This window comes from Cavia porcellus, unplaced genomic scaffold (genome assembly GCF_034190915.1).
Source record: "Cavia porcellus strain 051 isolate PalLab524CR breed Dunkin Hartley unplaced genomic scaffold, mCavPor4.1 scaffold_1, whole genome shotgun sequence".
Classification (NCBI taxonomy): domain Eukaryota; kingdom Metazoa; phylum Chordata; class Mammalia; order Rodentia; family Caviidae; genus Cavia; species Cavia porcellus.
Window position 1 is genome coordinate 166,637,486 of NW_026947484.1, and position 24,123 is coordinate 166,661,608.

Sequence of the window (24,123 nt, forward strand, 5' to 3'; positions counted from 1 at the left end):
TGATGCCCCCTTTAGGTTCCACCCCAAACCGAAGCCACTTACATACCCCTGATGCCACATGTCTGCCACAGAAAAAGCCAGACTCCAGCAGGTGGGGGTTTTGGTTTTCTCTCTCTGTGTTCTCAGAATAAAGGCCTCTTTTGTTTTATACTTCTCATATTTTGGATATAATCTTATCAGCAATAATGTTAAACTCAAAACAACAACTTTGCATCCAAGTCTCAAGTACATGGCCTTAAATGAGAAATTTTAAATGCACGTCAAGATTTTAGCTGAATAGGTAAAGTGAAGTTTGTTCATAAAATGAAATTTTATTGAGACCTAAAAGAAATCCTTCATTTGTGACAATGTAATTTATCCAAGAAGTTATTAAGAGAAATATACCAGGAATAAAGATTGATCATATTTTTTTCAGCCTCTAATATTTACAACTTTAAAGAAGTAGAGGATAGGGATGCATGTATGGGCATGGGGAAGTTAAGATGTTGAAAAAGCACAGTTTGTCTCTTGTAGAGTACAAAAAAATGGCATAGATCTAATAGTGACTACAGTAGTTAATGTAGTGCAACATAGCATCACAATTGGCTAAAAGTTTTTAGTGTTTTCTCCATATACCCTAAAGGCAATTGTGGTGGGTGATGCTGTTACAGGAAAATTTCCAAGCAAAACCAAACTGAAAGGAAGACTCTTTTCACTGAGGAGATAAGAAGGCAGCATTTAATCTTTATGCTGGGGGACTCTTTTAGAAAGGGTGTAGTTTATACAGCATTTAGAAGTGAGAAATACAAAGCAAGTGACAAAAGCTACATAATTGGTTACATGCATTAAGTCATACATTAACAGGCAGACTAGTCTTAAACAGATTGTTGAAACAAAAGGATTGTTTATCATAATATAGAAACACTCCAGGAAAAGAGGAGGAGACCTTTACAGAGTGAGCATGATAAAAGGCATTACCAATAAAGAAAGTTCCAGGGAGCGGGCCCTTATAGAGTGAGCACAGTTGAAGGCATTATCATAAGAAACATTTTATAATATAGAAATGTTCCAGGGAGTGAGCACAATTAAAGGCATTACCAAAATATAGAAATGTTTCAGGTAGGGAGATCTTATAGAGTGAACATACTTAAGTGTCCTGAATTAGGGTGCCTTATGGTATAGACAATCACTCTGACTCTGTGCTCATCAGAGGCATGTAATTGGGCTTTTGACAATGTCAAGGACAGTTGAATTCAGCAGAAACTGCAGAACAGAAACTGGCCAGAGACGTGTAGCTGATCATGAATACCTATAAGCTTGCTATTTTATAAAGGTGTTCTTACATTATAATTGTGCCACAACAATGCAAATGCTAGCTATGAAGAATGTGATAATCATTTCATAATATAAACATGAGGGTCAGATGGCTAAAATGATAGGATGAGGTCTCTTATGGGGTGCTATAGGTTGAGAAGCACAAAGTCCCATCAGCCTTTATCTCATACAAATTGCCTCAGAGATTATGTAACTAAATATGCAAATGAGCTGCTGACAGTCCTATATAATGCTTCTTCCAGTATCATTTGGTTAACAGCTTGTGTCACAGGAGAATCTGACCTGGAGAAATAAATGTATGCAACTATTCTTATACCTAAATTAAATTTGCTTAAACAAAATGTTTTTGGGAAAGTGCAGTGCTGAGCCATTAAAGCTTTCGGTAAATTTGGCTGTGATTGTTACTACAATTCGTAGGTAGGCTTATGTTTTGTAACATAAGAAAATAAAAATGCCCAAGATACAATTTCATCAGGACCAAAACTGTTACATTGTATGTTTCACTAGGACTCCACTTGATAATAGGCATTCCTATTGTAGGTTTTGTTTGGCATTTTCAGTGTCATGCTTTGAATTTTTAATGCTATTCCTCATTTTGATTACTTTTAATTATTTTAATTCCCACTGTTACTACATTGATACAGTCATTTAGTATTGTTATAGTACAATTATAGTACTCTCTCAATTCCATTCTTGGTATTTAATAAAATTTTATCTCTATTGGAGAACTATGGTCTTTAATTAGTAATTGATAGAGTGCAATCTGTTTAGCATCAACCAGAAACCCTCTTGATGAACTACCTTGTACTTAGCTCTAGCTTTGACTTCAGTTGAATACACTCCTCCAAATTATGTGTTGAGTCCTTCTCCAGCATTACTGTAGTACATGAATATGAGATTTTCGGTATTTGAATAAGTTTCTTCCTGCTCACATATACTGGCCTTTTTATAGAATTAGTCTCTCCTAGGAAGAGACAAAACAAGAGTAAGAAAACAATAATCACCAAGAAGATAATGTAACCAAAAACAATTGCACAAACACATGCTCAAATTATTCCATGGCAGTATACTACAAAACAAGAGTAAAGAAAAGCCAGGTGCTTCACCCTCAATCACAAGAAAAATCCACATTCAGACAAACATCTTTCCAATGCAGAGGGCAAGATTGACTTCCGAAGTGGTATGCCATGGTGAATAAGACCCTAGTGATGATGCAGAAATAGCTGAAAATATTAACCTTGGAGGTAACCCTAGCCTGCTGTGCCCCTTTCCAAGTGTGAAAATGCAACCTCCTATACCCTAATCTTTGCTAGAGGAGTTACTTTATGAGTCTCATTGAAAGTATAAAATACATCACTCCTTTCTCCAAAAACTATGTAAAGGAATCTATCTCTGAGCCTGACCTTCAAGGATTTTTATGTACACAAATTATAGATGAATTCCAGCAAATGTATGCATGCCAAAATAAAACAAAGTGTAGAATGTCTAAAGGAAAAAAAGAATTACAACCTCAGACAGAAAATAAGCACTCAATGGCTGTGGATTCTTCCTTCCCACCACTTAGTAGGTTTTCACTGTTCATACTCTTTCTGTTGGTATTATCTCCACCTGGGGGTACCTTCAGGGAAGATTGCTGCCCAGGAAGCACCAAGGGAAATTAATTGCTCACATTCATCATTTGCATCACAACATTTATAAATTAAGTAAGATAAGAATGTAGAACCAAAAAATTTTCAAGACAAGGTCTCACTGAGTAGTTCTGATTGGCTTTGAACTTACCATGCAGCCCAAGCTGGCCTTGAACTCATGGAAGTCTTCCTGTCTCAGCCTCCTGAGTGCTGGGATTAAAGGTACGTACCATCATGCCCAGCTGAATATAAATCTTTGAACAGCACTTTTTGTGTTACTGATTTATATTTTGTTAACTAACAAAGTAGAAAAGGAAAATGCTTAGACATCCTATTGTGGACTTAAAAATGGACAAATAAAAATACTTTACAAGTAAATAAATAAATACTTAGGTATAATCAAACCAGCTTGGAAAAAACTTATTAAATGAACTCTCTCCTTTTCCCTCAGTCTCAGTAGTTCTTTTAAAGTCCCAGGTGTCATGAAGGGTGATTCATGTGCTGTCTGCCTGGGGATGTTTGTGTTCTCTTTGCCATTTGAAACTACCTGTCTCACCACTATTACCACTGACCCACTCAGTCTTTTCTAGATACTAAACATTCTAAAACAGCATTTTTCTTTCAAAACTTCATGTGTATTCCAGATGCTACTTCTGAGGTTTAGGCACAACCCATGCAAAACAAGGGTATTTTCCTAGGGCAAATAGCAGAATGTTTTCAAGAATCTATTATTTAGAGATGAGAATGGATGAGTGTTTTGTCCTTGGGAGACATACATGCTATTTATCACATGGAAGTCAATCATGTGTCTCTTCCAGACAATTTCTGTCTTGTCTTTTTTTTTTTTTTTCTGTTTTGACAAACCAGATGGGTCGGAGTTGTGTACTTTCTACTATAATAAAAATTAGAATAGTGCCCCCTTAATTGAGGGGTCTATGATTCCATGTCCTCATGTATGCTTCCAACAGTGGACAACAATCACATCTGACCACAAATACAAACACATCTAGCATTTTATGTATATATCTGTGAAAATATTTAATTGATAAGTTATGTACATGTAGAGATTCATCTAGTATTTAATATTGATAATTGTTATAATGAAACATGCAACTGGTACAATGTGAATTTCTCTTTCCCTGAATGTTGCCTGTGTAATTGTACTCACCCTTCTTGTCAAGATGTGACATTGCACAAGAGCTGTGATGACAAATTAAGATAAATGATGGATCATACTGGCATAATATTTAATCATGCTACTGAGATGGTCCATGGTTTGAACCTTGCCAATTTTTATTTCTGGAATTTTTAATACTAAACCCCGCTAAACTGGCAGAATTAACATGTAGAGAAAAGGGACTATAATTATCTTAGCTGGTGGCACATACTACTACTTACTGGACACACAGGGGCAAAGATTGTGCCCCTAGCTCCTGCAGTCCTGCATCTTAGTTTTTGGTGGGTGAATCTGGTGCTTCAGTTTTCATACACTGAACTCCTATGCTTGTGGTCATCACATCATTGTGCAGAGCATTGTGGATCTCTACTTGCGGAGTCACAATGTGACCTCATAACTATCATTTGGGAGTCTGCTTCTTGGAATCATAAAAATCAAGAAATGAAATTTAGAAAATTAGAAATGGAGGATGCTGAAGTCCTCACAAAGCTACATATTCAGAATGCTGCTATTTATAAATGATTGACTTTCAGAAGTATTGTTTAACTTTTATTTTATAAAAAAGATCAGTAATTGGAAAGTGAGATAGATATTTTACAAAGGAAATGGTGAAGAAATGGAAGGTGGATAAAGAGGATGGGAAGGGGAAGGAAAGAGCTCACATGTGCTGTGAACATTAGATATTGCAAGCATATATTAATAAAATGTTTATGTGATGCCAAAGTGAGTACTAAAAAAATTTTAACTTACTAAAATTGTTTTTCTTTTGGCTTGTAAATCTTGTCATCAGCATAACGTGATAGAGACGTGCCATAAAACCATGGTAAAGTACACATCTGTGTGTCTGTATATGTCCTAAAGAAAATAAATGACATGACATATGCCCATTGATTTGAGTGGACAATAATCATCAAAAACATGAGAAAAGCAGAAAAAGAAACTCATATATATACATATATGTCCCACTGCAGTATACTAACAGCATTTAACCCTGGAGAGAATACAGTGTGAGACTGGTGTTATGTACATCAAGAAAGTTGAAGTCGTTACAGATGTTTCCTGAGATATAAAGTATAAACATTTAGTCAACCTAACAAAGTTGAAATAAAATACAACAAATACGCACTTAATATACCAAATCTAAAGAACATTATGGCTGCCCCTGTTACACTTACATGCTAATCATGCTTATATTGACCTGTAGTCAGGAAAAATAATCTAATACAGAGCTTCTTTCATAAAAAAAATATAAAATATCACATATAATTTATTAGAGTACACTTAACAGTACTTATTTACCATTGGCATCTGGTGGCTGATAGAACAGGGCTCATTGCTGCTACTCATCAGAAAAAGTGACAATTCCTGTGGTAAACAGGAATATGAACGTATCAGTGAAATGTTATCTTTAATTGTTTGGGGAAGATACACAGCAGAGAAGTACTACATGGAATGAATTACTATTTTATTTTTAAATTCTTCCACATTGACTTCTTCTTAGTTTACATTCCCATCAATGATACTGAATGGTTCCTTTTCCCCCTGAAGCCTCATGGCTATTTTTTTTTTTTTGAGTTCTTAGTGATATGTGCTCTTTCTAGATTAAAGATGCTGTTCTAATTTGCATTTCTTTATTGGGTAAAAGTGATGAACACTTTTCAGATATTTATTGGCAATTTGTACTTCTTCTGAGAAGTGTATATTAATTTCACTTTCCTGTTTTTTTCCAGATATTAGTATTCTGCAGGGTACACAGAAAACATTTTCCCACTTTGTAGGTTACTTCCTCACTCTATCATTTGCTTCCATGTTCATGTAGTTTTTCAACTTTATACAATTGTTCGTTGTGTCATCTCACCTTATTTTCTACCCAAAACTTAAGAAAAACATTAAGGAAACTAATTTCTTCATGTTTCTCTTATGTTCAGACCAAGGACTACCTGTTTTATTCATGTTTCATTGCTTATTTTTTAGCATATATATAGCTGTTGTACAACTATTACCATGAAAATATTATTTTCAGAGTAATAATAGAACCATGACTTGTAATAGTGAAATTGTATCTCATCGTAGGTTTATGTTCTTCACCTAAACTTATTTCTTTCTTTAAACTTTAAATGCAGACATGAAAGAGAACTGTTTCAGTTTGCAAATTGCTCCCCCCCCCGAACCCCCAACCTCAGTTTCAAAGTCATGATCATCCTATTTCACCTCTTCTGATGTTGGGACTAAAGGAATACAGCATTGCATTTGGCTTAGGCCTTTATACATTAAGTGAGAAAAAAAACACTCATGTGTAATGGTTTGTATAGAAATAATTTTGATATTTCAGAGTAAACCTAGGAACATAAATCACTGAGCTACATCTGCAGAACTTCAATTTTTGAGACAGGATCTAAATTGAATAGGATGATCTCAATTTTGTTTTTATCTTTGCTTCTCAAGCAACTGGGGTAACAAACATATCACAAGACCCAGCAAGATTCTTTCTCATGGTACAATAATGGAAAAATAAATGTGCTTAGGGTAAAACACCTTGTAGTTTCAATATTCCATCACAACCAGGCATAGTAATACATACTACATATCTTTCTGTTGATAGTAAGCAGAAATTTGCTGTAGTTAGGCATATGTTGCAGAGTGTAAAAACTAACACCGTATCCTGCAGTGTATTGCTTCATGAATTATATCAGATATAAAATCCACAATTGGTGAATAATTTTTGTCTAATCATAATTAAAAACAGGGAAAGCTATAATGTTCACTGCATTGTAGGCATTTAAAAATGAATTGTTCACTTATGTGTTCATGATGCTGTAAGTTTTTAACTTCATCAGAAACAGTAGTTTTTGTATTTGAGAACATTGTATAAGACATTTTATAAAGTATTTCAGTCTTAAAATACTTAAAAATACAGGTTACATGAGACCACCTGGGACTCTCTCTCACACACACACACACACACACACACACACACACACACACCTTGAGCCAGTCTATGTGCTTGAAGGCAATTGTCACATATCTTACACATTAGACAGTGCTCCTTATGAATAATGAAAAATAGCATTGCATAAATGTATCTATAAAATTGGCAAAACACATCTTAACTTTTTACAAAACTGATATCTCATGAGTTAGGTTTTCCTTCATGGTATTATTTCTGCATATTTAGTAAAAACAAAAATGATGGCCAGACATGGTGATGTAAGCCTGTAATCCCAGCACTTGGGAAGCAGAGGCAGAAGGACTGCCATGAGTTTGAGGCCAATGAACTACACAGTGAGTTCAAGGCCAGTCTAAACTACACAGTGAAACACTTTCTCAAAAAATATGAATACCAAAGATAGAAAGCCATCATAGCATTGGGGGAAAAAAAAGACATTTGCCTCAATACATCCAATAGTCATTATTCTCCCCAAAACAACTTCAATGTTGACAAAAATTTTTTCAATAGTGTTGTTGCTGATAAATCAGACCATCATTTATAATTTTGGCGAGATTATAATTCATGATATCCTTTTGGAGACAAATTATGGTCCTGCTACTCTTCAATCAGAAGATATGTTTTAGTTATATTTGGTATATATGGAAGAAAAATTACTGCCAGATTAAGTCACTGGACTTTAAACAAGAAAAGCATAGTTTTGATGAGAAACAAAGTTTCATGTAAATGATAATATTGGCCCTCATGTAAACTAAATATGCAAAATTATGTACACAATATACTACACCATAAGCAGGTATCTTGTCATATGGACAAAAAAATATATTGGTCTATAAGTTATGCAGAAACAAGTCAATTTTGTCAAAAAAAACATGTTCACAAGTCTGAAAATAACATATGGCATCAAATTAAAAATATCTCCTGGTACACAGAATAAACACATCAAAAATCTAACACTACTCTAGTGGCAAAATCTCAATAATTAACAAAGCACAATTAACAAAGTTAGGTTTTTTAGTGGCCCATACTTCCCAATTGTAAAGACTAAGCAAAAACTACTCTTTGTGAACATTAACTCGTAAACATTAACTACATGAACCTAAAAAATACATTTCAATTCATCATGCTTAAAACAAGGCACTTCAAATATACACAAAAATACCTAGTTATGTCGACTCAAATTTCTGTATTAAATACTGCACACACACAATCCGGGATATAAGTGATTTACTGAAAAACAACATATGTACTTTAGGATTCTTCTATCTGGGATTGTATTTTCTGGAAATTTTATGGAAAAATATTGACATGAAGCTTTTTATATTAATTATTAATGCATTTTCCACTACATGAGAAACTTTCACAAGACTTTTTAAATCATTTATAAAGTTTCTCTCCAGTGAGAGTTCTTTGACAACAGATCTATGTAATCCCTACACTGCTAACATATATAAGTATCCTCGCCACTGTAAGTTCTTCTGTCTTTGCATGTCTAGGCATGCTAAAAGCTTTCTCACACTGCTTCCATATATAGAATTAATGCCAGATGTGACTTCTTTCATCTTTTACAATAACAAGCTTTGCTAAAAACCATTTCCACATTGCTTCAGGTTTCTCCCCAGTACAAGTTCATTCATGCATTTTAGAAGAAACTTTATACTGAAAGCTTTCTCCCAGTGCTTACATATATAAGGCTGGCTTCTCAACAGTGTGAGTTTTTTTTATGTCTTTGCCAAGTACCACCCATACTGAAAGCTTTCCCACATTACCTACATACATAAGGCTTCTCTCCAGTATGAGTTCTTTCATGTAGTCTACAATAATTTTTTACACTAAAAGCTTTCCCACATTGCTTACACACGTAAGGTTTCTCCCCACTGTGAGTTCTTTCATGTCTTTGACAGGAAATATACACACTAAAAGCTTTCCCACATTGCTTACATACATAGGGCTTCCCCCCAGAGTGAGTTCTTTCATGCCTTTGACAATAATATTGTGCACTAAAAGCTTTCCCACATTGCTTACATACATAGGGCTTCTCCCCAGTGTGAGTTGTTTCATGTATTTTACATTCATTATGCCTGTTGAAAGCTCTCCCACAGTCCTTACATATGTAGGGTTTCTCCCCAGTGTGAGTTTTTTCATGAATTTTACAATAATATTGTACACTAAAAGCTTTCCCACACTGCTTACATATGTAGGGTTTTTCCCCAGTGTGTGTTCTTTCATGTCTTTTAATTGATTGGACCTATTGAAAGCTTTCCCACATTGCTTACATACATAGGGTTTCTCCCCAGTGTGAGTTTTTTCATGTACTTTACAATAATTTTGAGTACTAAAAGCTTTCCCACATTGCTTACATACATAGGGTTTCTCTCCACTGTGAGTTCTTTCATGTACTTTACAACAATTTTGTGTACTAAAAGCTTTCCCACATTGCTTACATACATAGGTTTTCTGTCCAGTGTGAGTTCTTTCATGTACTTTACAATAATTTTGTGTAGTAAAAGCTTTCCCACATTGTTTACACACATAAGGTTTCCCTCCAGTGTGAGTTCTTTCTAAGAAATAGTCTTCTCAAAATCACAAGAAATTCTGACCAAGACAAATCAACAGAGCAAAAATAAAGAATGTGACATATACAAAAAATAGAAATAGTAAGAAGTAAGCTCTTAAAACATAATGGAATTTAAGATGTTTAGATTAGAAACCACTAGCTGAAAAATCCTTAGAAAACTTCAAATTATTAATGATTTTATAATGCACAAAATTGAATCCATGTATTATCATTTTAGGGTGATTTCCAAACAAAATTTTTTTAAAATGCATGAACTACAAAAGAACAAGTTCAATTTGATATTCAAACATTCCATCTCATACACCAGCAAAACATTAACAAAATAAAAATGAAAATCATTCAAGAAATAACTGCAAATTACATGCTCAACATTCACTCAGGATTACAAAACACAATGAGAATTATTAAAAGCATGTAAAAATGGACTATTGAATACACTGTTATCCATTGCATTACAAATGAAAATGTAAGATTGAATCAGTAGATGCACAGAAAACACAAAGACAGAAAAACAAAAACATTGACATTAAAATGGAACACTTAAAATTATGTTCACATACATAGAGCATCACTGTGTATGTTGTCAAAATTAAAGAACCAACAAAACCACTAGAATTAGTTAAGATATTATAGCAAAGTACACATCCCTAGCTTAGTATACAGATACCTGTCATACTATATGCCAATTATAAACAGAATTAGAAATTATTGATAAAGTGTATACAGCACACAGACACAGAAACAAGTTCACATTAAAAGTCCATACATGAAAAATGCTCAGTACTAGATGTAATCACCTAACACATGATAAAATCATTTTAAAATGGTGTTTAAGCGTAGAAGGAAAAAAACCAAATTAGATCATTCCAAATATAGGCAACACACAAGAAGCACCTATACATGAAACATTAAGATGACAAATTAATATTCCAAAACTTTCTATAAATCTTTAATTTTTCCATAATCACACACAGGCAATTTTTCTCATTCTGTCAAAAATCCTAACTCACTATCACTTGAACAAAATAAATAATATATTTAACAACATCAACACTACAAAACTATTAGAAACCCAAAAGCAGTGGAAAAAGTGAGCCACACAACTGAAATATAAACTTCCCTAAAAATTTCTGCACAATAGATGAGAGAAACCACAAATAATCATTCGACTATAATACTACTACTTTAGCCTCAACTATTAGTATTCAGAATTTCAAAGACTTTACCCTAGCAACACTCTTCTTAGTAATGCGATGATAAAGTCACAAAGTACACCCAAAAAGTACACCTTGTATCTATGTTGGGTGGAGTTAGGTGAAATTAGAGATGTACTAAAAGAAACCATAATTATTGTATTCACCTGTATTGAGTCTGTGAATCGTTATGCATATTTGTGTTAAATGTAAAACAAATATTTTAATAGTAAGTTTTATATTTTGCTTCTTTGGATGAAGTACTCTAATTTCCAACCAAGGCTATCAAATTCTTTTGGTTAAATCACAATGAAAAATTGTTAAATCTTTGAGGTACCGTCTATCCTTTACACAACACTTGCTGCAAAGAAGCAAAAGGGATGTGGAACAGGGAAGAAGCCTGCTTCACTGTAGTTCAAAAGGTAACACATCTCCAGAAAATTAAACACATTCCTTTACAGATCACTCTCACTCATTCTTACTAAGCAGCCCAGGATGTCTCACTTCTAGATGGTGCATGAGGAAGATCTGACAGCCAAGAAATTTAAATCTAGGATTTCCACATGATCTATTTGAACACCGTCCCGGGTAAAACTGCTTTAATTTTCAAAGGCTTACCTGTGAACCGAGACTCACTCACAGTCATGTGAAGACTGACCTACTAATTTTCCCAATTCTTCTTCTGAACTCAAGTGTGTTATTGGCTAAGCACCTAACAATTCTCTAAAAGGAACTAGTATACCTCAAATTCAATACTCACTGTATCCAGAAGTACCACAATCCTGACAAATTGAGATCCTAGTCTTAGCGTGCTGTTTAAAAACTAGACTTCAGGCTAAACCATGTGATGCTGAGTTTCACCATGAGTCATTCAGAAGGTTATCAAAGGATGGCACACTGACCCATTTCAGTAACATAAATCCAGATAAGTTGACTAACAGAGGTTTATAATAATGAGATAGGCATTTCTAAAGTTCAAAAAATTATGGTAGTTTTAAGGTCCCAGGTTCAGAATCAAAGGAAAACACAATTTTAAAAAAAACCCTGTATTACACAACTAATCTAAAATTTAGAGACATTTACTACAGTCAGAAGAATTCAAGGATTTCTTTCAGACTGGCCATTACACATTCTCAACTGGCAAATATTACTGCACAATGTTCTGGATATAAGAACAAATGGTTCATGATTGTTAACTGAACCAAGTATGTGATCCTGGCAAGTAAAAGTAATTTTAAGACGCCCACCAGAGCTGGGCTTGATGATCCACACCTGTAATCACACCACTCTCATGGGCTGAAGCAAGGAGATCACAAGTTAAACCCTCACCAACAGAGTAAGACCAACTCTCAAAAATATTACCACTACCATTAATTTTTAAAATTGGACATAGCTGAGAGCAAATGTCCTGGACTCAAATCAAACTACTCATCCAATGACAGACAATGATATTCCACTAATTTTTTAATGCACAAGAAGGTCAGATACAATTTTGTAAATTCAAGTGTTTAGATGACTTAATAACAAAAAACTTATTAATCCAATATTTCTAAGATTTCTTCTTTTAGGTCTCTGACACTTGACTCACATTAAACAAGCCAGAATAAGACCCCTTGTTTAGTGTCACATTAAAATATTTTGATCTCAAAGGTAAATCTTGTCTAGACCAAGAGGTGACTTTGCCACACTCAATCTTTTCCACATTCTATCGACTCCTTCTTTACTCCTCCCTGCACCAAAAACCCTTTTACATACTATAATTCATATTCATGCAGACCTGTGTTTAAATCCTGAAGAGCCACATCAATCAGCATTTCATTATTTTAAAAATCTCTACAAATGATCCAAGACTGCATGGACCATGTGAGAGACAGCACCCATGTATCTTTGCACTCATACCCAAGTGACATTTACAAGAGGATGGTCCAATTCAAATAGAGCATTAATTACTGGATAACATGCACTCCCTTTGGGAAAGTTGTCATTTGCAAGATTACTTCATTTTCTTCTTCATAAATCAGTAATTTCGCCTTTAAATTTTTGACATTCTAAATAGTAATGGAAACTTTCTTTTATTCTTATTTCTTTTAACATTGTGGATTTAACAGTGAAATTTAGCAAGCTTGATAACTGCTGAACCACGGAAACTCACTGCCAGCAATGTAGTTAGAAATATAGCTATTTACTGTCATCACAATACAGATCAGGCCTGAGGACACATTTGTGGGTTTGAAACCCTATGTTGCAAACACGTATTAGATTTAGCACGGATGAGTGCCTTACTCAATTTCCTGTTCCTGGGACAAAATATCCCATGCCCACCACATAGAGAAGATTTTATCACTCACAGTTTCAGTCAACGATTAGTTGGGAATAAGGTAGAACAGGGATGGCAGAAAAGGTGCCAGGAAGCAGAGAGAAGGTAGAAAATATGGAAAACAGAATATACTTTTCTGGGTCACAGTCCCCGTGACTATCCAGATTCCCAGTCCTAACACCACATTCAGTTAGGTCTAACCCTAATTCTAAATGAGTCTACAGATGTTACTTGAGTTTGAAAGGGAAAATATCATGATCAACCAAAAGGATGTTGAAAATAAAATGCAGGCCAGGCATGGTGGCACATGCCTATAATTCTAGCACTCAGGAGGCTGAGTCAAGAGGACTGCTGTGAGTTCAAGGCTAGCCTGGGCCACAAGAGCTCATGGCCAGCCAGAACTACAGAGCAAGACCCTGAGGAAGGAAGGAAGGAAGGAAGGAAGGAAGGAAGGAACGAACGAACGAAGGACGGAAGGAAGGAAGGGAGGGAGGGAGGAAAGAAGGAAGGAAGGAAGGAAGGAAGGAAGGAAGGAAGGAAGGAAGGAAGGAAGAAACGAAGGAAGGAAGGAAAAAAGAAAAGGAAGTGCACAGAACATACTTGAGCAATCATATATCATTGTCAAGCCTTGGATCTTTTAAATGTGCTAAACACACTTGCCTTGATCCGTGTTTGGAGAAACATGTTTTACAATACAAAATTCCTAATGAAATACTAAATATCTCATGAAGTTTATAAAATATGATATATTTTAAATCATTGGCTATTCACCCTTTGTGTCCAGTTGCTTACAGAGCAATGACCCATTACTGCTGTCCACCATCACAAGCAAGTATTGTACTACATAACACTAGTGCTTAAGAGCCTAAATCCCAAATAGTCATTTTAAAGACACAGTCACCTGTCACAGGACCATTACTGGGCAATTAATATGCTCTGATTACTCTACTTAGCGCTGAATTGAGCAGCCACATGGCCACACACTCAGGATGCTTCCAACGGATCAGTGAGCTATTCTCATTCCTAATAAAACCTCTTCTAACATCCTCTCTTTTGTTTATAACTTCATTTCACAACGCTGGAGACCATGAGCCTTGTTCTTTATCACTGTGAGTAGAGATATAAATAAATAAGGTGATAATTTGGGGAGCTGCTGAGTATGGAACATAGGATTTCACCGCAAGCTTGGCAAAAACTCTGTCCGAGTCACATCGCCCGCAATATTAAACCTTTCTTTGGATTCTCTTAGCCCACATCAACACCTATTATGACTCTGGCAATATGGGGAGATATTGGAAATTTAGTAATTCAATCTGAATATAAAAAGGTAGAGAAGTCTGAGATGCATTATGGGTATGAGATTCTGCATCGCTGACATTCATAAACGTCAGATCCTCCAGGTCTGCCGCTCTAAAGGGATGAGGTCAGGGACCCAGCATATCACAGCTGCACCCAGCTCCAACCCATACCGGAACTGGGGTCTCCCCAAACTCCTCCCCCCCCCTCTCCTCTTGTTTGGTGTAGCTGATGCTGTGCCTGGGGCTACATAGACACCATTGTGGGCGGGGAGTGTCACCATTGGGTCAGGATGCAGGAAACCTAGAAATAACCCTGATCCAGCACAGGGAAAAAGGTAAGAAAGTACCAAAACTCGAGAAACCTCGGCTTCTGGAGCTAAGCAGGGAGCTGGTAGTTCCCCTGAGCTGGTTCTGGTCATTTCCTTCCAGACCTCATCCCGATTCCAACCCAGCCCCGGCTTCTGTCCCACAGCATCACCATAGCGAGGCTTTAGGGTCTCCTGGAGTCCTTCCCATGCATCGTCCAGCCACCACAAGTCACACAAGACGACCCAGTAAATTAAAGGATTCTCAGCAGAGCCCTCAGGACGCACACTTTGTTGCCATGACACCGGAAGAACCCGCCTACTACTGCACTGAGGTTGGACAGTTCATAGGCCTCCTCTTTGTCGCTGATTGGCTCCTGTGCGGTTGCCCTCGCTCTGAACCTGCTGTGTGCGTGGGTAGACCTCAAATGGTAAATTGTAACCCAGGAACTTCTGGATCAGAATCTTTCCCACAATGTCAGGCTTGCCTCGCCTAACAATAATTGTATTTAAGCAGTGGCAGCATCAGATGGTAAGACAGGAAACACGTGTAAGACTTGCAAAGTAGGCAGGAACGAGTGCCTTTGTTGTGACCACAGCAACGCCTACTAAGGAGCTTTGGTTTCTTTCTCTCCACGGGGGTGCTGACGCAAGTGTGTTATGCTGTGTTGAACCTTTCAGAGCGCCTGTGCGCTCCAGGCTTTCGCCAAACAGCTGGCGCCGCGCAAAATCAAGAAGGCAATTCCAAAGCCCCGTGACACTTGCTTTCTGAGTGCAGCCTTTAGTCGTTAGCCAGCAAGACGGGGTCAAATCAGTTTCCGTAGTGGCTAAATAAGCACTTTTTTTTAATGTGCTTCTTTTCAGATTCTCTTCAACTTGATGACAGGTCTTGTATCTAACATCCTAATTAAAGTCATTTATTGTTAATACAAGCTCTCTTGGCAGATCCTATAGGGTTGTTTATTTAATCAGATTGGTGATAGGCTCAGTTTTATTTCTTCCTTTCCAGTTTGGTTTTCTTATTGCCCTGGCCAAAACACAGCAAGAGTGGTAAGAGCAGATTTCCGTGCTTGTGCTTTCTTAAGGAGAAAACTTTCAGTCTTTTACCAGGAAGTGTGATACTGGTTGTGGGTTTTTTGTAGATACCCTTCATCGGATTATGGATATTTTCCTTTATTTTGTATTTGATGAGTTTTCATTATGCATATTATCTAATTTTTCCCAATGCTATTTCTGTATCAAGACAATTATTTGTTTCTTTTATAATTTCGTTGAAATGCCACGTAGTGCTCTGTGCATGTAGCGCTGGTACTGCAGGTAATAAAAAGAATTTATCAATAATCAAATAATCTAAAGAAGAACTTATTCACTATAAGAGAGCAAGACAGGACTGTTCCCTAAGAATGAAAGGTTGAGGTTCTTGTATTTGATTTTAATGTGATGAGGACATCTTTCAGCATCATCTATCTCCGGAACACATCGGGGCATAGTAGTCCTGTTATTCATCCATCTGTTTTAAGGAGAACAGGTATTGTTTGAAGACTGATATAATGTTTTTGTTTGACAGGGTCCTGTGCCCTTGGAGTTGCTAGAAGCAGTCCTTCTGGGTAAAACTAACAAATATATAAAGATTGAGTAGTCAGTGGTCAAGAGGATCAGAAATTTTATACACACACACACACACACACATAACACACACATATACATATATGACATTATATGAAATAGGGGAAAGATGGTATTAACATTTTTTAAGCAATTAGATCACCTGGGAGTGTATGCATAGTTTTTGTGCGTGGTTTACAAGGTGGAAACTTAATGCTGTAACACTAGCTCTAAAGAAACACTGATGAAATAACCATGATTCACCACAACATGGTGAACTCCACTGATTGATTTTCAAATGCTGATCTACCTTGTATTCTCAGGATAATTCTCACTTGATCAGTGTGAATTCTTTTTTATATTGCTAGATTCATTTTGTTAAAATTTTGTATCATTTTTTCTGGGATGTGGACCTATAGTTTAATTTTCTGAAACCTGTCTTTTTTAAAAATTAGGATCTTACTGTGCAGTTCATGCTGAATTTGGCTCACTATGAACAGCTCAGGCTGTTCTCAAACTCAGAGCAATCCTCCTACCTCAGCCTTTTAAGTGCTGAGATTACAGGCTTGTGTCATCACAACCAAATATTTGTCTTAATTTTTTACAAGTGAGTAATGTTAGCCTCAAAGGATGAGCCGGGAAATATTTCCTTCTTTTAGATATTCTGTAAGATTTTATATAAAACTGGTATTATTTCTTCCTTAAATGTTTGGTAAAATTTACTAGTGAGAGCATCTGAGCTTCAAGTTAGTGGGGAGATATTTAATGGGTCTATTGCTTTTAGCATTATGAGTTTCTTACGTGAACTTTGCTAGTTTTTTTTTTCAGGAAATATGTTCATATCAAAGTTATGGAACTTATTGGACGTAATATGTTTGTAATTTTCCCTTACCCCCTTGTCCTTTTAAAGTCTGTAAAATATTTAGTGATATCTAAATTGTCAGTTTTAAAACATATTCCTTGTTGGTGTGGAAAATACTTTCTATAATTTTAATCCCCTTAATTTCATTTAAATTTATTTTGTGGCTCAGATCATACATCTGTCTTGGAAAATATCCTAAGCATTCCATTGGAGAAGAGAAAGGGGATGAATGATGGGTGTAAAAGAGGGTGAAATGGATCAAAGTATGCAATAATAAAAGGAAAATATTGTTCTATGTGCACTTGAAACCTGTAAATATTATCCTGTTGTTATTGTGGAGTGGCTTGTAAAGTTTTCTTTTTTCTAAACTAAAAGAGGTTCCAAGTATAGTGGTGCATGCCTGTAATCTCAGCAGTTGGGAGGCCAAGGCAGAAAAATTGCCTAGAGTTTGAGGCCAGCCTGAGCTATATAGTGAGTTAAATTGCAGACTGAACTACAGAACAAGACTGTACTTCGGAAAAGTAAAGCAAAAAAAGAGGCTAGTGGTCTTTGAGGGGCCAGAACTCTTCAAGGACCTCCTGTCCTCCCACCCTCCGAAGGTATCTAGGCCCTCACCTCCTCTCTGATGAAGAATAGGGAAGTAAGAGGGAGGCTGGCTCAGAACCAAGGGCTCTGACCAGAGAATGTGAAACTCAGGTCCCCCTACACCCACTCTCTGCAGAAAGTGGAAGCCAAAGAAAGTAATGTGAGGCAAGAGTTTATTTATAAGATTGTGAATGCAAGGAACAGCTCCAAATAACAGGAAGCAAATTTCTCAAAGTTTAGAGGACCACTATAGTCACACTTATGGGGGTATTTCTAAAAATAACTTTCACTGATTGTGTAATCTAATTTAATCAGGGTTTTAGCCTTTCTGGCTTGAGAAAAGATCAGGGTTAAAGGACACAAAATGGATAGATAACAATAATTTCATTGGAGTTAACTTCCTAAAGTATATAGTGTACAATAAACTTGTAAATACACCACCAATAGCCTCAGGTCATGTCCTATGTCATTCCTGTCTACATTCCCTTTTAAATGTCCCTACATTAGCATCTATACTTTTAACTAAATTTGTGCTTTCATAATCAAGTGGATTCTCTGACTACTTCACTATAGAAAGAACAATAGTATTAACCAAACACTACAATAAAAATAATTCATGGCAAAAACAATTAAGGAAAATCTAGTAGACTTTCCTCATTTAACAAGCAAGGTCATTAATTGAGCTGGTTGCTAAATGAGTAATTATATACAATATGTGTATTTCAATATTCAAAAAAATTAATGGTTTAAAAAACTGCAACTTGAAGAACTTGCTTTTTATTTGCATAACTTTGACATCTAGAACTGTAGTGTAAAGATACACTACTGTACTGTACAGTACAATCAACAAAAATTACCATACTGTAATTTACCAAATAAGATGTACCATACAGGCTTGCATCCGATTCCCCATGTGTCTGGAGGACTGTGGATATCTCAGCAAGCAGGGGAGCATCACAGGTTCCAGAAGCCCCGTGGCCTGGGGTAAGTGCTCAGTGCACTCTGCCCAAAGCCCAGACTGTTCGGGACCCTCCAGGCTTCCGGGTGCAGTGAAGTTGATAAGTGGGTTTGAGGCATCTACATCCGCCTCCCCATCCCAGCTGCGCTTGGAGAACTGTGGCGCTTCCAACAAATAGGTGGGCGCGCAGTGTCCCAGAAGCCCAGCTTATCTGGAACCATTGAGTTCTATACAGGCAGTAGAGGGCCATTGGTTCTACAGGCCCAGTGGCTTGGGGTAACAGGGTGCCAGAGTCTCAGGAGCTGTGAGCATAGAAGGGGATTGCCAACAGACCTTGAGGAAGCTTTCAAATAACACTTGAAACACAGAAATATAGGAAAATGACAAAACGAAAGACCAAATTACAACCTCAAACCTCCAGCCCATCTCAAGAAACCCTAGGAGTGATGTATATAGAAGACAATATATCCCATCCACCTCATATATCAGACACAATAGCTACTGAAATTGACAAGCAACTCCAGGAAGCTTTAAAGAAATTCAAACTCGAAATAATCTCCCAGATAAAAGAAGAAATGATAAAAGAAGTGAAAGAGATTCTAAATATATCTAAAGAAAACACAGATAAAAAATTGGAGGAACTAAAAAAAAAGATAGAATCCCTAGACGAGCAATATAAGAAACAAACAGAATACAGAATGCAGATGCACAGAGATATACAGGAAATAAAAAACTCCACTGAAAGTTGTAAAAACCGCCTTAATGAAAGCGAAGATAGAATTTCAGACCTTGAAGACAGGATTGCAGCTAGTGAACAGGAAAGGAAAGATCTTTTGAAAATAACAAGGAATCAGGAAACAATTCAACAACTGCAAGACGATGCAAAGAAAAATAACATAAGAATGATAGGGATTAATGAAGAAGAAGGAGACAACATAAAGGATGTCAAGAGGATATTTAGAGAAGTAATAGCTGAAAATTTCCCAAGCATGAGATCAGAAAATGACATCAGGATCAGTGAAGCATATAGAATTCCAAATAGTTATAACCAAAATAAAGTACACCCAGACATATAATAATCACCATCCCAGAAATCCAACACAAGAATAGATTATTAAAAGCTGTCGGAGAGAAAAGACAGATCACTTATAAAGGAAAACCTATCAGAATCACAGCAGACTTCTCAGCACAAACAATAAAGTCAAGAAGAGCATGGAGTGAAGTATTCCAGATCCTAAAGCAAAATGATTTCCAACCTAGATTGATGTATCCTGCAAAACTATCATTCAAAATTGATGGGGAAATACGATACTTCCATGACAAAGAACAGCCAAAGAACTTCATGAACACCAAACCAACCCTGCAAAAAATATTGAAAGACAGTTTAGACACACAAAGGAAAAAACCACTAAGCAAAGCAGATAATTAAACAGAACAGAAAGATAAAGATGCAACAGCAGAGAGATAACATGTCAACAATAAACCAGCATTTAACAGTAATAATCATTAATGTAAATGGTCTCAATGCACCAATCAAAAGAAACAGACTAGCAGAATGGATCAAGAAACAAAATCCAACCACATGCTGTTTACAGGAAACCCATCTAACCCAGAAGGATACTCACAGACTGAAAGTCAAAGGATGGAAAACAATACTTCATGCAGCAGGAATCCAAAAAAAAAAAAAAAAAAAAAAAAAAACCACAGGAGTAGCCATTCTGTTTTCAGACAACGTGAACTTTAAACCAACAATGACCATAAATGACAAAGAAGGTCACTACATACTTGTTAGGGGAAAACTCCAAGAGGAAGAGATAACTATCTTAAACATATATGCACCAAACTCCAGGGCAGCCAGTTATATAAAACAACTATTAACAGAAATGAAAACTCAAATTATCAGTAACACAATTGTAACAGGAAACCTTAATACACCATTGACACCAACGGACAGATCAACCAGACAGAAAATCATCAAAGAAATAACAGAACTGAATCACACCTGCGAACAAATGGATTTGATAGACATATACAGAATGTTCCACCCAATAACATTAGAATACACATTCTTCTCAGCAGTACATGGATCATTCTCTAAAATAGACTGTATATTAGCTCACAGAACATATTTAAACAAATGCAAAAGAATTGAAATCATCCCTTGCATGTTATCAGATCATAGCGCTCTGAAATTAGAAATTAATGATAAAAGATACTGCAAAAATCCCACAAACACATGGAAAATCAATAACACACTCTTGAGTAATCAGTGGGTCACAGAAGAAATTAAAGAAGAAATTAAACAATATCTAAAAGAAAATGAAAATGCAGATACAACTTAACCGGAATTTGTGGGATGCAATGAAAGCCATCCTCAGAGGAAAATTTATTGCACTGAGTTCCCACATCAGGAAAACAGAATGAACACAAATAAATAACTTGATGCTACACCTCAAACAGCTAGAAAAAGAAGAGCAAGTCAGGCCCAAAGCCAAAAGAAGAGAGGAAATTATAAAAATCAGAGCAGAAATCAATGCAATAGAGACTAAGAAAACAATCCAAAGAATCAACGAATCAAAGAGTTGGTTCTTTGAAAGAATAAATAAAATCGATAACCCCCAGCCAACATTATTTTAAAAAGGGAAGAAAAAACTCAAATTCATGCAATAAGAAATGAAAAAGGTGAAATTACTACAGACCCAATAGAAATACAGAAGATCATCAACGCCTATTTTGAAAACCTCTACTCTCAAAGGTTTGATAACACAGAAGAAATTGACAGGTTCTTAGAAACATATGAAGTACCAAAGCTAGATCAAGAGGATGTAAAACTGTTGAATAACCCAATCTCTGTTAATGAAATTGAAAATGTAATTAAGTCCTTACCTACAAAGAAGAGCCCAGGCCCAGATGGATTCACTGCAGAATTCTACAAGAAATACAAAGAAGACCTAATGCCGACACTCCCCAAACTATTCAATGAAATTGAAAGGGAAGCAATCCTTCCTAAGTCATTCCTGGAAGCAAATATTACTCTAGTACCAAAACCTGAGAAAGACCCAACTAAAAAAGAGAACTATAGACCGATCTCCCTAATGAACACAGATGCAAAAATCCTCAATAAAATATTGGAAAATAGGATGCAGCAAATCATCAAGAAGATTATACACCATGACCAAATGGGATTCATCCCAGGAATGCAAGGATGGTTCAACATATGTAAATCAATAAATGTAATCCACCATATCAATAAAGCCAAAAATAAGAATCACATGATCATTTCTATAGATGCAGAAAAAGCCTTCGATAAGGTCCAACATTCATTCATGATAAGAACTTTACAGAAAATTGGAATAGATGGTCTTTACCTCAATATAATAAAGGCCATTTATGACAAACCAACAGCCAGCATCATACTAAATGGCCAAAAATTGAAAGCCTTTACTTTAAAATCAGGCACAAGACAAGGATGTCCTTTACCAACACTCCTATTTAATATAGTACTGGAATTACTAGCCAGAGCAATTAGGCAAGAGAGAGAAATAAAAGGGGTAAAAATAGGAAAAGAAGAAGTTAAATTATCATTGTTTGCAGATGACATGATACTCTACATAGAAGACCCCCTAAACTCCATTGAAAGACTCTTAGATACAATAAATAAATTCAGTAATGTAGCTGGATACAAAATCAATATTCAGAAATCAACAGCATTCCTATACACGAACAACAAAATCATAGAGAGGGAAATAAGAGAAACCATACTCTTCACATTAGCAAGCAAAAAAATGAAATATTTAGGAATTACTCTTATGAAAGAAGTGAAAGACTGTCTTAGTTTTTACTCATCACTGAGACAAAGTACCTGAAGCCCAAAGTTGGGAAAGAAAAGGTTTATTTCTTACAGTTTTTGGAGCTTTCAGTCCACACTCAGTTGGCTCCAAGACAGGCACACATGGTTGGGCTGCAGTTCATGGCAGCCTGCCAACAGCAAACTCGAACCAGCAAAGAGCAAGACACACCTTCTTCCTGCCATTACATCACATCCTGGCTCCACCCCTATGTGGGAGGAGCACTGACACCATCAATCCAAGCACTATACAATGAACCATCACAAATACACAATGCAAACTCATGAGGCCTGGGGGACACAGACATAAACCATGACAAAGACCTATACAAGGAAAATTATAATACACTGAAAAAAAACATTGAAGATGATCTCAAAAAATGGAAAGACATCCCTTGCTCATGGATAGGAAGAACAAACATTGTGAAAATGGCCATTCTCCCAAAGCTGTTATACAGATTCAATGCAATCCCAATAAAAATACCATCAACATACCTCATAGATCTAGAGAAATCACTCCTAAAATTCATCTGGAACCAGAAGAGACCTAGAATAGCAAAGGCAATTCTAAGCAGCAAAGACAAAGCAGGAGACATCACAATCCCTGACTTGAAGTTATACTACAAAGCAACAGTAGTAAAATTAACATGGTATTGGAATCAAAACAGAGCCGAAGATCAATGGAATAGATTAGAAGATACAACCACAACTACAAACACACTCAACCACCTTATCTTTGATAAAGGAGCCAAGCAGGTTCCCTGGAAGAATGACAGTCTCTTTAATAAATGATGCTGGAAAAACTGGCTCTCCATTTGCCAAAAACTAAAGCTAGACCCATGTCTATCACCATGTACTAAATTAAAATCCAAATAGGTCAAAGATCTGAATATTAAAACAGAAACACTAAATCTATTGGAAGACAAATTGGGTAGAAACCTTGAAGACATAGGAATAGGTAGAGAATTCATGAACAGGACTCAAACCGCACAGGAAATACTTCCCAGAATCAATAACTGGGACCACTTCTTATTAAAGAGTTTCTGCATGTCAAAAGAAATCTCCAGCATAGTGAAAAGAAAACCCACAAACTGGGAAAAGATTTTAGTGAACTCTCTCTCAGACAAGGGACATTGTCTAAAACATATAAAGAATTAAAGAAACTCAGACCTCTAACATTCAAAGATCCAATCCAAAAATGGGCATCTGAGATGAATATGCACTTCTCAGATGAAGAAATACAAATGGCAAATAAATACATGAAAAAATGTTCATCATCATTGGTCATTAGAGAAATGCAAATTAAAACAACACTGAGATACCATCTCACTCCTGAAAGAATGGCCAGGATCAAGAAAACTAACAACAAATGCTGGAGAGGATGTGGGGAAAAAGGAACTCTCCTACACTGTTGGTGGGAGTGTAGACTGGTACAACCATTGTGGAGGTCAGTCTGGAGATTTCTCAAAAAGCTGCGATTGGAAGTCCCATTTATTCCAGCTATTCCAC

The 24,123-nt window shown here is 36.2% G+C and overlaps 1 long non-coding RNA gene across 3 annotated transcripts; it reads right to left on the minus strand.

Annotated features, from left to right (window-relative positions):
- Positions 1-286: 286 nt before the first annotated feature.
- On the minus strand, positions 287-15,212 carry LOC106025478 (uncharacterized). 3 transcript variants are annotated; one of them, XR_010051050.1, is made up of 4 exons: positions 14,931-15,212; positions 4,870-4,974; positions 3,094-3,152; positions 287-2,278 (listed from the first exon to the last, which is right to left on the minus strand). It is a non-coding gene; the product is annotated as an uncharacterized LOC106025478 (long non-coding RNA). The 3 variants fall into 3 exon arrangements; XR_001199082.3 differs by lacking the exon at positions 3,094-3,152 and adding an exon at positions 5,419-5,484 and having other exon boundaries at positions 14,931-15,090; XR_001199083.3 differs by lacking the exon at positions 3,094-3,152 and having other exon boundaries at positions 704-2,278; positions 14,931-15,086.
- Positions 15,213-24,123: the final 8,911 nt, after the last annotated feature.